Genomic DNA, 10,998 nt, shown 5'->3' with positions numbered 1-10,998 from the left:
ACTCTTTCCAGGACAATTAGACAAATTAAATATTGTGTGAATTATACAATGGAGTCAAAGTCTACCTTTATGTGTGACTTTCTTATGCCTGCCAGCTTCAACTTAAGTCCTGTATCACTGCAGAGTTGGGTGCTTCATGCTTACTTGAAACCACATTGCCTTACATAGAATTCTTACTGATTTCCTAGCTACTCTTCTTGAGGTATTTTTCTTTTTTTTCTTTTTTAATTATATCTTTTATTATAAATTAAGAGTTATCCTGACTGATTTGAACAAAACAAGTACTTGGTTTTGTAGACCTGGAAGAGAAAGTTTTCTTAAATCCAGCAGCAAAAATGACTAGACATCGTAAACATTGTTATGCTTTAAAGTGAGAAGCCAAAATGACAGCTAAGTTGAAAATCAAATCTCAGATGACCCATTCGCTTTAAGATTTCATTTTTACTCAGTGTATAAATTTATATCTTGAAAGAGTCACTAAGTGTCAGATTCTCAAATACACTGAGTCTCAAATGAATGTTGTTCTCCTAATATAGGGGGAACTCAGAGAATTTTAAAATAGGAACTATGTATAGCTTTTTAAACTAAGTGCTCTGCAAGAAGCCAAGCCCTAATTATTTTTCATTTTAAAGGGGAAAAGCATTTCATCAGCCCAGTAATTATGAATCTGTTTCTGGTTTGCTCTACTGTTTGTGCCCTGGTGTTTCACTCTGACACACACTGAACACACATAGACTACATGTTTTAGATTGATATCATGTCCTTTGAACAATCATTTTGTGCATGTGCAGCTACAGTACGTGCATTTCTCCCTGCAATTCTGCAAGAAACTATACTGAATGAACAAACTGACTTTTTTTTTTTTTTTTTTTTAAACTTAGATACTGGCTGTTGTGGAGTGATTTTGAGTAGTTGTTCTCAAATTTCTGCAACAATCCCAACAGCTACTATTCATAGATTTTTTTTAATTTAATCTAAAAAAATGTACTTACAATACTTATCATTATAGTATACTATCTGTCTTATTTCATTTTCTCTCATCCTTTGAGTGGCAGTATTTCAAAAATTTTCCTAATCAGACCAGAGCAAGGACAACAAAGAAGCAAAACCTAACGTATTGCTCTTTTCTCCCTCAATTCTAATTCTGATGTTACCATCTTTGTACTTTTATCTGCTATGTTTCCTTTAAAAAGTCTGATTTTTCCTTCATATATTTAATGAATCAAGATGAAAATTTGATAACTACCACTGTTTAATTCTCAAATGATGTATTTGGTGTGAAAAATATGAACAGAATTAGTAAGTAGACTGCCACAATTGGCCTTCATTTGCAAATATCTAACCTTTCAAAACTGGTCTTTCAGAACATATTTTTAATCACCTGCAGAGAAGAGGTTTGTTATACCTGATTTAAATAAAGAGAAAGGATATTCATAAGATTATATTTCTTTGGAATTATAGAGATGTTAGACTGTTGGAACTGATAGTCTCTTTTCGTGCTTTGTCCAGGAGAATGTTATATAAATACAATGAAATAGAAGAAGAGAATATTTATAGTATTAAACCTTTTTCAAGAGCCTGAATAAAATTTTGATAATATAAGCATTCAGACTTATTCTTAAGCATGAACACAAATTAGATGCATAGAGATTCTCGTTTTGATGGAAATGCAATAGCTCTTTAAACCTGGATATTTCCAGATTTGTGTAGTTCTGTTCATGTATTTATTTACTAATATAAATTGAGTATATATCTATACACAAGCCTCAGAAGCAAGTTCAGAGTAGTCATTAAACATGATAAATCAACTGAAGAAAATATCTACGAAGAAGAACATGAACTCACATCACAGTGGCAAGGCCAAGTGATGAGATAGAGAATTTTATTTTCCTTACTTGGGAGAGTTTTGGACAACAGAAAGACTAAGCATTCTTTCATTACTGTAGTCTGCTTGCTATTTTTAAATGAAAATATGTGTACCTCTATCAGTGGAATGTTATTAACTAGTTATGCTGATCCTAAGGAAACTTACAAGTGTAAAATAATAGTATTTGACAATGCCAAAGAATTAGGTGGTTTTGGAAGGAGACTACATGCTCTCAGCAGTTCTAAAAGATTTAATCAAGCTGCCAAATGTCTAGGCAAAATGTGATTGTTAGTGATAGACCACAATAGCCCTGCTAAGTTACATGCATTCTTTCTAGTATTCATTGCTTCTGTAGAAGTACTAATGTAAGTTTTGTATTAATTCAAATACGGCTGTCATGAATATGAAATTTAAAAAAAAGAAAAATATGGCTGTGGAAAATATGTGGAAAGACTTTCAGGTCAGTTTTCAGAGTCAAAAATCTCAATTCTGACAACAATTTTGTTTTTTAACTTTTCACTATAACTGAGGTTTTCGATATTCCATTGAAACTGAGGAAAAAAAAATATTCTGCCACCCATAATGTTTAACGTGACTGCTAAAAGAAAATATTTATTCTAAACGGATTATATACGGAACATCCCCCACTACTATAATGGGACTCTTTTGTGTAACAAATTTCTGAAAAAAAAAAAAAAAAACCTCACAAAAAAATGGAAGCAGGCTGTAGTTAGAAATTTTTATGCACAAAAGATAACAGATGTTTAACCATTTGTAATTGAACGCATTATGAAATTCCTCTGACACATCAATAATTTTCATATTGCAGCACTGGAATTTTTGATATGATAAGATGCATACAGAATAGCGTCAAATCACTGTCAGAAAGCATCCCTCCCCACTATTAGCTTAATAAAGGTGTTACCTTCTGCTTAAGTCTAGCCTGTATCCCCTTGTGTTCTTGATCAATGAGATAATGGGGAATGTAAATTTGCATAGCATCCACTTTGCCAAGTAACTGAAACAACTACAATGGATGAGATGAATAAATTAGCACACACCCAAGCTGATATATTTACAGAGCCCACTACAACATTTGTATTACAATCTAAAAGCAATCTGGTCGTATTGAAAAAAAAAAAAAAAAACGTTAATCTGGTTCTATTGTTTCCAGTTTTGAATTGAGCACTGTAGAGTCTGGGCTTGTGCACTGTATTCATCTATGTGAGTTAGTTTTACCTGTTCTTTTCAGCCCCAAACCTAGAAAAAAAAACATGCCTTCTTACTAACACATGGACTCCAAACATATTAATTAACAAAATACTTTTAGAACAAAAAGAATATTTTCTAACCTTAAGAGAAACAAAGAATAAAAGTCCAGTAAGTCCTTTGAGTTAGAAATCTCACTCTTATCTTCCCACCAGAAAGAGTAAACTTAAATTGCTGCTGGAAATTCTTCTGGAGGTTATGGAACAGTGCTCTCTTACTTACTGTTTCTATTGTCTTTCCTTTTGTTCCTGTTTTTCTCATGTCTGAACACAACTTTTTAAGTTGAAGTCCAAAGCCTTTGGACCTTAATTAGAAGTCTAAATCTGCTCAGATTACATCATTAAGTTAATTTAAACCAGGCACAATGACCATTCAAATAAATAAAAAAAAACCACCACAAAACACACAAGAACAAAGCCAAACAAAATAACAAAAATAAACCCACAACAAAAAAAATCTTAAAAACATCAAAGATTATTTCCTTTATTACACGGTGCATTAAATAACACAATAACAGAAACACATTTCTTTTTCTTACTTTGAGATGAGACAATGACTTCAGAGAGCTTTTAAATTCTACGATTGCAATATTCAAGACAAATAGTAAGCAAATCACCTAAACAGAACCTTCTTCACAGCCTTATTCATGGATGTCATTTGCAGGATTTCAGATTTAAAACTTCTGCTGAAATTCACTCCTAGAGATACTTATGTCCTTGTTAAAAGTAAGCACTTCTCTGATGACACAATTTCATGTCTTTCTGTACTCTTTTTTCCAAGTGTATCTATTTTTAACATCTACCTTTTGTTGGTAGAGCCTGATTTAAAAGGTTTTAGGGTCTTGTGTTTTGAAAAGTCACTGTGTAAAATGGTAACACCTGAAGTAGTAGATATCTATATGCATTCGGTAATATTTATTCATGCTTGTTCATTGCTGTACTTTTCCCCATTAAGAGCTCACCTTTCATGAGATGATCTGTATCACACTGCTGCAACACAATTGATAGAATCTATTATGGCAGAGCCAAGAGAGCATGGGAAAATCACCTGGATTATGATGTAGTTTAGTAGTAAAATTTCTAACTACTCTAGACGTCTAGTATCAGAAGAAATCTTTCTTCTCAGGTGAACAATTGAAGGGAATATTGTAAAAATAAGGACCGAAATAAACAGGGTATGAGGAGCGACTAAGAAAAGGATTTAGTCCACTTGATTTTTTTGTCACTAGCTACTCCTAGAACAAAGGAGTGTATTATTCCAATTTCATTTTGTGGCTTTTTTTTTGGGGGGGGAGGGGGGAAATGGTCTGCTGTTTTCAGGCAGATAAACAACTTTTGCTGTTGTTATGGATCACAAACATTTTATTGGTATGGCACTTCATAATAGGATGCTTTTTTTTGAGCAAACTATCACTCCGAGTGATATTTAAGACAACATGGGGCTCGTAATCTCTGTGCCAGCCATGGGAATTATGTGAGTCTGTGAAAGTTCAGAGATTCATCAGAATGATGGAAGAGAAGAGAAGAATAAAGATTTTGAGGGTTTAGTCATTCTGTTCCCCTTCCTTAAGTTGCATTACTCTGTATAATTTCATAGAAATACAATCAAAATAAATTGAATGAGATCAATTCCAAATTTTTTTTCTAAAATATCTAGTAAATTATTAATTATTCTAATTAATAACTTTGGTAAAAAAAAGAACTAATACAGTGAAAACCAATAATAAATACATTAAATTAGCTATATCAAATTCAAGATTTTTCCAGTTGAGGATGGATTTCTATAAAGACCTTGGTTTCCTTTTTTCACTAGCAGGATGTGTTGGCATTGCTGATTTCAACTACTTAATCACAAGCAGAGAACTGACAGTATTCCTCACTGCTTAAATATCCTTAAGGTTACAAAAATATTTTTATAACATTATTTGCTCTTTTTCTCTCTCAAAATGTCTATTTTTCTTTCTAGTAGAACTCATTTTTTTCAAATCCTTAGTTTATATTGTCCTCTGGGCAACCTTTGACTGACTCATGCCCTTCTTGAGATGAGGTGCTGAGGAGTAGAAACAGTATTTGGCCATGTTAAGTGCAATGTCAGCTACCTTCATCGTAGGGCTGCTTCTTTCTTGCTTTTCCTCTTCCTTTCCTACCTACAAGCACCATGGATTAGTCAGTCTTTGCCCACAAAAATTTTACCTACTGCAGTTGCATCATAGAAAATATTTCTTTCTATTACCACACACTTCTCCTTCTTTATGGTGCAAGCTGTTAAGATGACAGTGTGCCAAGTACCAAGGCTCTCTTCTACACAACTCATTAGTGAAGGGAAAAAAGATTGCAATTACACTAACCAGCTAGTGTATATCTTAACATGCTTTGAGGTCCTGTTCCTTTCCTCTTCAAGATCAGTTGCTTTCTAGAATACATCATAATATTATGCATGTGCTATCTAACCCATACATGTGTCTTCCTTTTCTGTGGGAAAAGGACATAGGTACACACTTTTCTGCTAATGTGAAGGAAACATGGGGCTAGAGCCAAGAGTCTGCAAGTATTTCTAGATCCCTTTAGCTTACGTGTGGCCAGAATAATAGAAAGAAGAAACTTTTTTTTCATCTGAGATTCTAACTCTGATTCTAACTCTGTGGTCTCTGAGTCCTCATGCTTTTTATATCAACCTTTCCATTTCTGCAACAATGGAGGAGAGAAAAGAGTATTGTATGTTTTGAGAGACTTTGTATTAGGGAAATTGACTTTTTTTTTTTTTTTTTTTAACATTTTCTGGCTTGAACTCATGCAAAATACCTCAATATTCTGATATGTTGAAGATATTGACTTTTTTTTTTTTTTTTTTTAACTCTTTACTACTATACTAAAAATGTTTGCTGAGATTTGTCCTCCAAAACTGACAGCTAGTACATGCGTGTTTAATGTTTACTAGGCTTTGGGGTTTGATTTTTCTGGGGTTGAGGGAGCAAGGGAAGGAGGAGAGATGGGAGAGGACATGCACACATTATCTCTAACAATAATGGGAAATGACGCTTACCAGTTGACTGAAATGTTTCCTATCCACTGTTACAAAGGAGACCTGAGTTAGAGGCACTTTTTCCATTCCTGATGGATAGTGTGGGAGTTTCTGTACACTGATATACAGGAGTCAGTTCAGCTGCTCACGGAGGAAGAAAGTGTTGCAGGCACAGGGGTGCTGAAGCTTTCCTTGTTGGCTCAGCAACACACACTGGCATCGTCCCACTTGAATGTAGCCTCCTGCGCAAATCAAATAAATCTGCAATCCATCAAACATTTATATTATAGCCATGCATTTTAAGGTTGAAAAACAACTTTGTGTTCTCTGAACTAGCTTCCTAAATAAATACAGGCCATGAAGCTAGGCACATATAGCGACTGGAGTGTTTACTCATCCATTTCAGTTCACCACATCTCTCTTACATCTGATTTATCCATCAATAAATCAAATGTGCAGATTAGACAAATCAAATTTGTTAGTAACAGTTCCTGTATCAAACATCTTAATCCCATTTCATGCTTTTTATAGAGCGCTATTAATTTTTGTCTGACTCTTGTTACTTTTCGGGAGTGTTAGACAGACATTAAGAAAATATTTATTGAAGTTAAGTAGTCATTTTATTAAAATTGGACATAGAAATATAGACACTGAAGCCAGCATTTTGCTCTGCAAACTGATGTTACCTCTGGGGAAGAATTGTAAACAGTGTTAATAGTTTATTTAAATTCAGAGATAGCTATCACATAGAAGAAAAATATGAAGTTGTATAGTAGAAAACAGGCCATAGTTTCACAAAGGAAATATTTTTGAGCTCTAGGGCTCAGAATGACCATGAATTTAATGTCCACCTTTTCCTTTCTGCCCATACCTTAGAATCCACTGAATAGCATAAAAATATTAAAATGTTTATTTTGACAGGAATAATAATGACTCAATATGTACTATATTTTAATGCCACTTAATGAGAAGTTTGGTTTGGAACTTATATTTTTTAATGAAACAACATAAACAACTGTGATAGAAGAAATCTGGGTTCCTCTCTCAGACTTACAACATAAAAATCCCCACCTCAGTCAAGTAAAAACATTATGGGACTGAGGGATAGGGGGTGGTAGTGGGTGGTAGGTTATTTTTAAACAAGAGCCTTAAAGATGTGTGTCTCTTACACAAAATTTGCCTCATTGAAGCATTATGAAACCAACCCACGAAACAATTTCGTCAGGGTTTAAACTTCCCTGGGTTTGCAATAAAAAACTGTATGGAAAAAGCAGAGCTCATGATAACCTGATTTATTGGGCTTACATGATGCAATACACAGCTATCTAATCTTGCTCAGGAATCTCTTGACTAAGTTTTGTTAGTATTGAGGAAGGCACCCTGAGAAACTAACTTTACATACTCATCCTCTTTCTCTTTTCCTCAACCACCTCCTATTTTCTTAAAGACAGGACAAAGGGCTAACACACTTTTGGTCTGACCCAGAAAAGCCATTTTGTTATGTCAGCCTACTGTTTCTGGGCTGGAAGGGTTTGACTACCTTCATGCCATACAGTAAGCTACACTTAGAATATTGGTTCAGTCCTACCAAAAAAAAAGAGGGGATGGGGTAGTCTGTGTGACACCCTTGCTCTCTTTCTATATGTTCCCAATACTTTCTGATTGCCCCTGGGAGAAGTTATTATACCCTATAATGGAGCCAGGATGCAAACTAGCACACTCTGCAGTAGAGGCAGGATGCAAGGAGCTGAAAAATACATTTTAGACTATTGGGGAACTCAGATAAAGAGAAACAAGCCAGAAAGAATAGCAGGATATGGCAAGAATCTCCACTATGACCTAAAAAAATACACACATTCTTCACTCTTACGCATCATCAATTCCTATTATAGGGATACAAACATGTCTTAAAACAGCTTTGGGTGTATAGCAATATTTTTTTAAAAAATATTCAAGTATAGCAATAGTTAAAAGAACCTTTAGGAATTTTGATGTTTGAATTCATAACTGTACAGCTTGATTGTTCTTCCTGAATATTCTAGAAACAAACATTCTTTATACTAAAATAAACACCTAAAACTTAGTTTGAAAAATACAGATACTACATCTGGAGAGGGTAAAAGATGAATAGAATGTTTGCATGGAGCAGATGTGAAAATCAGACATAAAATCAAAACTACCGGAGTAGGAAATTAAAGTAAATTGAAAATACACATGTAGTAGATCTTAGTTTCTTTTCAAGTTGTAATGACTATAAAAATGCTAATTTTGTTACTATTTTTTCTTAACTAGAATGCTTTCTTTAAATTTCAGTGATACCTACAAGATTGGGTTTTATGAAGTTTACATCTGATACCATTTTTCAAAGCCCCTAAGCAGAAAATAGTGCTATTGCATAGTTGTAGGTTCTTCACACAATTTACCATACAGGATTGAGACCAAACACTACGGAGTTTTGTAATTAAATAAGATTTTTTTATTATTATTATTATTTACAGTCTAATAACTTAAAATTAATTTTACCAATATCATCCAAACAGGGAAAAAATGTTCTGTTGGGCTAACAACTATCATGGAAAATGTCAGTGTGGAAATGGAAAAAAAAAAAAGAACGAAAAAGAGCTGCTAAAACAATATTGAAAAATGGACTGTTTGAGTGTGTAAATACTATAGACAGACAATTTTTATTTACTTTTGGAGTGTTATTGAAAATACTATAACATGGTAATTAAACAGCTGGTAATATTTTCTTTCAAAATGTTGATTAAATACAACATAAAATAAATTCTAATAATGGAATTTATTAACCATTTTATACAATAGATTTCATTTCATATCAGAGATCTGGTGTAGCTTAAGCTTTTTCAGAGGCACCTTTGAATTTCATGATTGTCTTAACCCACAAAACACTAGTTGAGAATCATTTTTATGATTGCATTATTACAGAAAAAAAAAAAAAAGAAACAGATGTGGCAACGACCCTTGGCATTTAACCAACATACATGTATGGAATTACTTACGCATTCCATGAGGCAACTCAAATGTTTTAGCAGTTTGCCACACAGTACTCTTCATTTACATTCAAAAAGTGCACATCATTTTCTTTCTGTGATTATTTGCATCTTTCAAATTTTCCAAGTGATTTGTTAATTTTAATTCTTGAAAAGAATCTCTGAAGAGTTGAGCTACTGCAAAAGAAGCAGTGATGTAGAACCTGTATTAGGTAAAAAGAAATTTGTATTTTTAATCTGAACATGGAAAAGAAGCTGGTTAAATTAGGAAGCAACCAAAAAGATTGTAAGTGTATCCATTTAATCGGGACTAACATTGCTTGCAAATCATTTTCCACTGTGGAATTAACAAAGAATAATGGCATTGTGTCTAAGAGGAACAATTTGTTCTGGAAAGAACAAACAAGGTGCCTGTGGCAGTCCATGATGGCCTAAATGAATATATTAAGTTTTTAAGTTAAGTATTTAATAGTTTACTCTTGGGATAAAGCCTCCAAAGACCAAGGGAAGATATCGCTACCCAAGATGTTGACGGCGGGAGACAGAAGAAATAGAGAACATGAGATAGCCTGGTTCTAGGTGTCCACAGTGCTCCAATTCTCTTTGAATCTTTCTTTTAACTTCCATTCCTCCTTTGCTCCTAACCATCCAGCTTCAGACAGTTCTGCTCTACTCATCTAACAGGGTTTCATCTGGTGTCTTTTATTTTCTTCTTTTCTGTCAGTGGTACCAGAGTTCCTCATTCCATATCCTTTCCCCCATTTTCCATCATGTCATTTGCAAATATCTTTGTCTTTCTTCTTGTCTTCTGTAACTGGAATACATTTCTAGTGCTGGTCCATCAATCTGCTACTGTCTCGTTACAAAATACATCCTTGCTGAATGAACAAGTTGTGTAAATAACTAGTTGGCTTTGATCTAGGTTAATAATTTTGGACAGTAATAATGATTTTCTTTCTCTGGCTCACTTCTGTAATGTCCCAAAAGCTTGATAGCTATAATTAAAGTAAAAGCCACATAAAAAAAAAAAAAAATTGCACATTAAGCTACGACACAGTATTTATAAAGGTTTTATTCAGCCTCCTGTTTAGAGACTAGAAAGAGATCTATACAAGAACTAGGAAATAATTTCCTCAACCTGTTAAACACTTTTCTGGCAATATAGTAGCTCAGCTACATCAGAGTACTCCATGTACATCTGGTGTGTACATTACCTTTTTGTGGGAGAGTTGCATGTGCAAGTTTCTTCCGTTCCCCATGGGATACTGCCATAAGGCACTGAAACCAGTTGCCCAGAGAAGGTGTTGAGTCCCCATCCCTGGAGGTGTTCAAGGCCAGGCTGGACATGGCCCTCAGCAACCTGGTCTAGTGGGAGGTGTCCCTGCTTACGGCAGGGGGGTTGGAACTCGATGATCTTCAAGATCTCTTCCAACATAAACCATTCTATGATTCTATGATTCTGTACATCCCTTGAGAGAAGAGGGATCCAAGCACGATGGCTGATATGGAAGAATCACATCATCCAAGTTCAAGAAAGGCCCCTCCTGAAAAGTAGGAAATCAAGCAAAAGCAGCAGGAGATCTGCATGGGTGAGCAAGGAGAGACAAACTGGATTTAGAAACAATAAGGGAGGTACAAGCAGCTGAAGCAGGGGCAGGCGACCCATGAGGAATGTAGAGCTGCAGTCTGATCTTGCAGGGATGGGGTTAGAAATGTGAAAGTTGACCTGGAGTTGAATCTGGCAAAAGATGTGAAAAGCAACAAGAAAGGCTTTTGCAGGTACTTAGGAAGTACTTAGGAAGACTAGAGAAATTGTGCATCCACTGCTGA

This window comes from Charadrius vociferus, unplaced genomic scaffold (genome assembly GCF_000708025.1).
Source record: "Charadrius vociferus isolate BGI_N301 unplaced genomic scaffold, ASM70802v2 scaffold244, whole genome shotgun sequence".
NCBI lineage: Eukaryota > Metazoa > Chordata > Aves > Charadriiformes > Charadriidae > Charadrius > Charadrius vociferus.
The sequence above is the reverse complement of the archived record's forward strand: the minus strand, read 5'-3'. Positions refer to the sequence as shown.